This window comes from Schistocerca cancellata, chromosome 2, assembly GCF_023864275.1.
Source record: "Schistocerca cancellata isolate TAMUIC-IGC-003103 chromosome 2, iqSchCanc2.1, whole genome shotgun sequence".
Classification (NCBI taxonomy): Eukaryota; Metazoa; Arthropoda; class Insecta; order Orthoptera; family Acrididae; genus Schistocerca; species Schistocerca cancellata.
This window is the reverse complement of record NC_064627.1, coordinates 829,085,794-829,091,793: the sequence shown is the minus strand read 5'-3', so window position 1 is coordinate 829,091,793 and position 6,000 is coordinate 829,085,794.

Below are 6,000 nucleotides of genomic sequence, written 5' to 3'. Positions count from 1 at the left end.
AAGAGGGTGGAAACTTCAAGTTCTTATGTATCCATATCGATGAGAATTTAAATTGAAAAAAACATATTTTGGAACTCCATATTTGCACTTTGAATCACTGCAGATCTAGGAGAGAGAGAAATCAGCAAGTTGACATTTTTCATACAATAGTGTCACATGAAATAATGTTCCGGGGTAACTCATCTTTAAGAAAGAAAGTCTTCATTGGTTAAAAACATGCAGTAATAATAATAATAATAATAAACCCGTGGAGGCCTGGGAAAAGAATAGGTCTCCGGTATGTTCTGCCAGTCATAAAAGGCGACGAAAAGAACAAACCACTAATAGGGCTAACCACCCTTTTGGTGTGATTACTTGGTTCAGGACAGAACTAAAGAAGCCTCGGACAAGCGCCGTCATGGTCGGGGACGACGCTTGAACCCTATGCCCGCCCACAATGGTAACGACACTGCTAGCCAACTGGAAAATGATTTAAATCCAAATAGAGGTGTTTTGCAGGATATGCTTCCTGCAACCACCCTAGAAGGAAAACAAAGACAGAGGATGAGATGGTCAGATGAAGTTAATCGACACCTCATGTTCTGTTATTACCAAGCAACAAACCTAGGAACCAACACAACTGGATACAGATCAAAAGTATACACAACATTTATTACCAGATACCCGGAATTAAAATTTTTAACAGAACATTGACTAGCTGATCAGATCCGTGTAATAATAAAAAAATAACAGGATACCCCAGTCAGAATTAGAAAACATCAAACAACAAGTACAACAAATACTGGAACAAAATAATGTGCAATTAGAAGAAGAAGAAAATACAGTAATGGACTCAAACATCCCAGAGAAAACAAACAAAGAACAAAACGCGTCAATTAAACAATCGGAGGAAAACGAAACCTTAAGACAGCCACCAGAACAAGCACAAATAGAACACGAAGTGACACACATGTTAGATATAGAAGAAAAATTTCAGCTGACATATATAGAATACAAAGACACAAATACAGACATTAGACCATTCTTGCATAGACCACCAAATAACCCACAAGTCGAAACAACAATAACAACTATCAACACAATAATACACAACAAAATAAATGAAAATACAACTATGGAAGAGTTACAACTACTGGTTTATGTAGGAGCACTCACTACACTAAATATACACACTAGGCAGAGATCGGAACCAACCAACACACAGAAGAAACCCACAAAACCAGCATGGCAACACAGGCTACAGATCAGAATAGAAAAACTGAGAAAAGACGTCGGACAGCTAACACAATTTATAAGAAATGAAATATCAGACAAAAAACGAAAAAGGTTAGGTAAAATCTGACAACAAGAAGCAATAGAGTAATTAGATGAAAAGAAGCAGAAATTACAAGCATTGGCCAAACAACTTAGAAGATACAAAAAAGGTGAAAATAGAAGGAAACAAAACCAAACATTCAACACAAACCAAAGGAGATTTTACCAAACAATAGATAACACACACATTAAAATAGACAATCCACCAAACATAACAGACATGGAACACTTCTGGAGTAACATATGGTCAAACCCGGTACAACATAACAGGCATGCACGGTGGATACAAGCAGAAACAGACTCATACAAGATGATACCACAAATGCCTGAAGTGATAATTTTGCAACATGAAGTCACCCGAGCAATTAATTCTACGCACAATTGGAAAGCCCCTGGCAAAGATAAAATACCAAATTTCTGGCTAAAGAAGTTCACCTCAACACATTCACATCTAACTAAATTATTTAACATTAATGATATGAATATAATAGAAGGAAACATACCACGTGGGAAAAAATATATCTAAAAACAAAGATGATGTGACTTACCAAACAAAAGCGCTGGCATGTCGATAGACACACAAACAAACACAAACATACACACAAAATTCTAGCTTTCGCAACCAATGGTTGCCTCGTTAGGAAAGAGGGAAGGAGAGGGAAAGACGAAAGGATTTGGGTTTTATGGGAGAGGGTAAGGAGTCATTCCAATCCCGGGAGCGGAAAGACTTACCTTAGGGGGAAAAAAGGACGGGTATACACTCTGCTTGTGTCTGTATATGTGTGGATGGATATGTGTGTGTGTGCGAGTGTATACCCGTCCTTTTTTCCCCCTAAGGTAAGTCTTTCCGCTCCCGGGATTGGAATGACTCCTTACCCTCTCCCATAAAACCCAAATCCTTTCGTCTTTCCCTCTCCTTCCCTCTTTCCTAACGAGGCAACCGTTGGTTGCGAAAGCTAGAATTTTGTGTGTATGTTTGTGTTTGTTTGTGTGTCTATCGACATGCCAGCGCTTTTGTTTGGTAAGTCACATCATCTTTGTTTTTAGATATAAATTATTTAACAGTTACATTGCAGACCCATACACATTCCCTGATACACTTACACATGGAATAACCTATCTGAAACCTAAAGATCAAGCAGACACAGCAAACCCAGCTAAATATCGCCCCGTAACATGCCTACCAACAATCTGCAAAATATTAACTTCAGTCTTTACACAGAAATTAATGACACATACAACACAGAACAAAATTATAAATGAAGAACAAAAAGGCTGCTGCAAAGGAGCACGAGGATGTAAAGAACAACTGATAATAGATACAGAGGTGACATATCAAGCTAAAACTAAACAAAGGTCGCTACACTACGCATACATTGATTACCAAAAAGCTTTTGATAGTGTACCCCACTCATGGTTACTACAAATATTGGAAATATACAAAGAAGATCCTAAATTGATACAGTTCCTAAACATAGTAAAGAAAAACTGGAAAACCACATTTAATATCCAAACAAACTCTAATAATATCACATCACAGCCAATACAGATTAAGCGTGGAATATACCAAGGAGACTCATTAAGTCCTTTCTGGTTCTGTCTTGCTCTGAATCCACTATCCAACATGCTAAAAAATACAAATTATGGATATAATATTACTGGAACATACCCACACAAAATCACACATTTGTTATACATGGATGATCTAAAACTACTGGCAGCAACCAATCAACAACTCAACCAATTACTAAAGATAACAGAAGTATTCAGCAATGATATAAATATGGCTTTTGGAACAGACAAATGTAAGAAAAATAGCGTAGTCAAGGGAAAACACACTAAACAAGAAGATTACATATTGAATAACCACAGTGACTCCATAGAAGCGATGGAAAAAACAGATGCCTATAAATATCTAGGATACAGACAAAAAATAGGAATAGATAATACGAATATTAAAGAAGAACTAAAAGAAAAATATAGACAAAGACTAACAAAAATACTGAAAACAGAATTGACAGCAAGAAACAAGACAACAGCTATAAATACTTACGCTATACCAATATTGACCTACTTATTTGGAGTAGTGAAATGAAGTAACACAGACCTAGAAGCACTCAATACACTTACACGTTCACAATGCCACAAATATAGAATACATCACATACATTCAGCAACGGAAAGATTCACATTAAGCAGAAAGGAAGGAGGAAGGGGATTCATCGACATAAAAAACCTACATTATGGACAGGTAGACAATTTAAGAAAATTCTTTCTAGAATGAGCAGAAACTAGCAAAATACATAAAGCAATCACTCATATAAATACATCGGCTACACCACTGCAATTTCATAACCACTTCTACAACCCTCTAGATCACATAACATCAACAGATACGAAGAAAGTAAATTGGAAAAAGAAAACACTACATGGCAAGCACCTGTATCATCTAACACAGCCACACATCGATCAAGACGCATCCAACACATGGCTAAGAAAAGGCAATATATACAGTGAGACGGCAGGATTCATGATTGCAATACAGGATCAAACAATAAACACCAGATATTACAGCAAGCATATTATTAAAGACCCCAATACCACAACAGATAAACACAGACTTTGAAAACAACAAATAGAAACAGTAGATCACATCAAAAGTGGATGTACAATACTAGCAAATACAGAATACCCCAGAAGACATGACAATGTAGCAAAAATAATACATCAACAACTTGCCATAAAACATAAACTAATAAAACAACACATTCCCACACACAAGTATGCACCACAAAATGTACTGGAGAAAGAATAAAACAACACCACATAATAAACCTGACATCATACTCACCAATAAAAAGAAGAAATTAACACAACTAATCGAAATATCCATACCCAATACAACAAATATACAGAAGAAAACAGGAGAAAAAATTGAAAAATACATCCAACTGGCTGAGGAAGTCAAGGACATGTGGCATCAGGATAAAGTTGACATTATACCGATTATACTATCAACTACAGGAGTCATACCGCACAATATCCACCAGTACATCAATGCAATACAGCTACATCCAAACGTATACACTCCTGGAAATGGAAAAAAGAACACATTGACACCGGTGTGTCAGACCCACCATACTTGCTCCGGACACTGCGAGAGGGCTGTACAAGCAATGATCACACGCACGGCACAGCGGACACACCAGGAACCGCGGTGTTGGCCGTCGAATGGCGCTAGCTGCGCAGCATTTGTGCACCGCCGCCGTCAGTGTCAGCCAGTTTGCCGTGGCATACGGAGCTCCATCGCAGTCTTTAACACTGGTAGCATGCCGCGACAGCGTGGACGTGAACCGTATGTGCAGTTGACGGACTTTGAGCGAGGGCGTATAGTGGGCATGCGGGAGGCCGGGTGGACGTACCGCCGAATTGCTCAACACGTGGGGCGTGAGGTCTCCACAGTACATCGATGTTGTCGCCAGTGGTCGGCGGAAGGTGCACGTGCCCGTCGACCTGGGACCGGACCGCAGCGACGCACGGATGCACGCCAAGACCGTAGGATCCTACGCAGTGCCGTAGGGGACCGCACCGCCACTTCCCAGCAAATTAGGGACACTGTTGCTCCTGGGGTATCGGCGAGGACCATTCGCAACCGTCTCCATGAAGCTGGGCTACGGTCCCGCACACCGTTAGGCCGTCTTCCGCTCACGCCCCAACATCGTGCAGCCCGCCTCCAGTGGTGTCGCGACAGGCGTGAATGGAGGGACGAATGGAGACGTGTCGTCTTCAGCGATGAGAGTCGCTTCTGCCTTGGTGCCAATGATGGTCGTATGCGTGTTTGGCGCCGTGCAGGTGAGCGCCACAATCAGGACTGCATACGACCGAGGCACACAGGGCCAACACCCGGCATCATGGTGTGGGGAGCGATCTCCTACACTGGCCGTACACCACTGGTGATCGTCGAGGGGACACTGAATAGTGCACGGTACATCCAAACCGTCATCGAACCCATCGTTCTACCATTCCTAGACCGGCAAGGGAACTTGCTGTTCCAACAGGACAATGCACGTCCGCATGTATCCCGTGCCACCCAACGTGCTCTAGAAGGTGTAAGTCAACTACCCTGGCCAGCAAGATCTCCGGATCTGTCCCCCATTGAGCATGTTTGGGACTGGATGAAGCGTCGTCTCACGCGGTCTGCACGTCCAGCACGAACGCTGGTCCAACTGAGGCGCCAGGTGGAAATGGCATGGCAAGCCGTTCCACAGGACTACATCCAGCATCTCTACGATCGTCTCCATGGGAGAATAGCAGCCTGCATTGCTGCGAAAGGTGGATATACACTGTACTAGTGCCGACATTGTGCATGCTCTGTTGCCTGTGTCTATGTGCCTGTGGTTCTGTCAGTGTGATCATGTGATGTATCTGACCCCAGGAATGTGTCAATAAAGTTTCCCCTTCCTGGGACAATGAATTCACGGTGTTCTTATTTCAATTTCCAGGAGTGTATATACAACTACAGAAATCCGTAATTATTGATACATGTTCAATAACCCGAAAGTTCCTAAATGCAATGTAACATATACCGTACAGTTAAAAGGAAGTCACGCTTGATCAAGGTCCGCGTCACTTTTATTTTTGACCAGACATAACGCCTGAGAAAAGAAATAATAATAATAATAATAA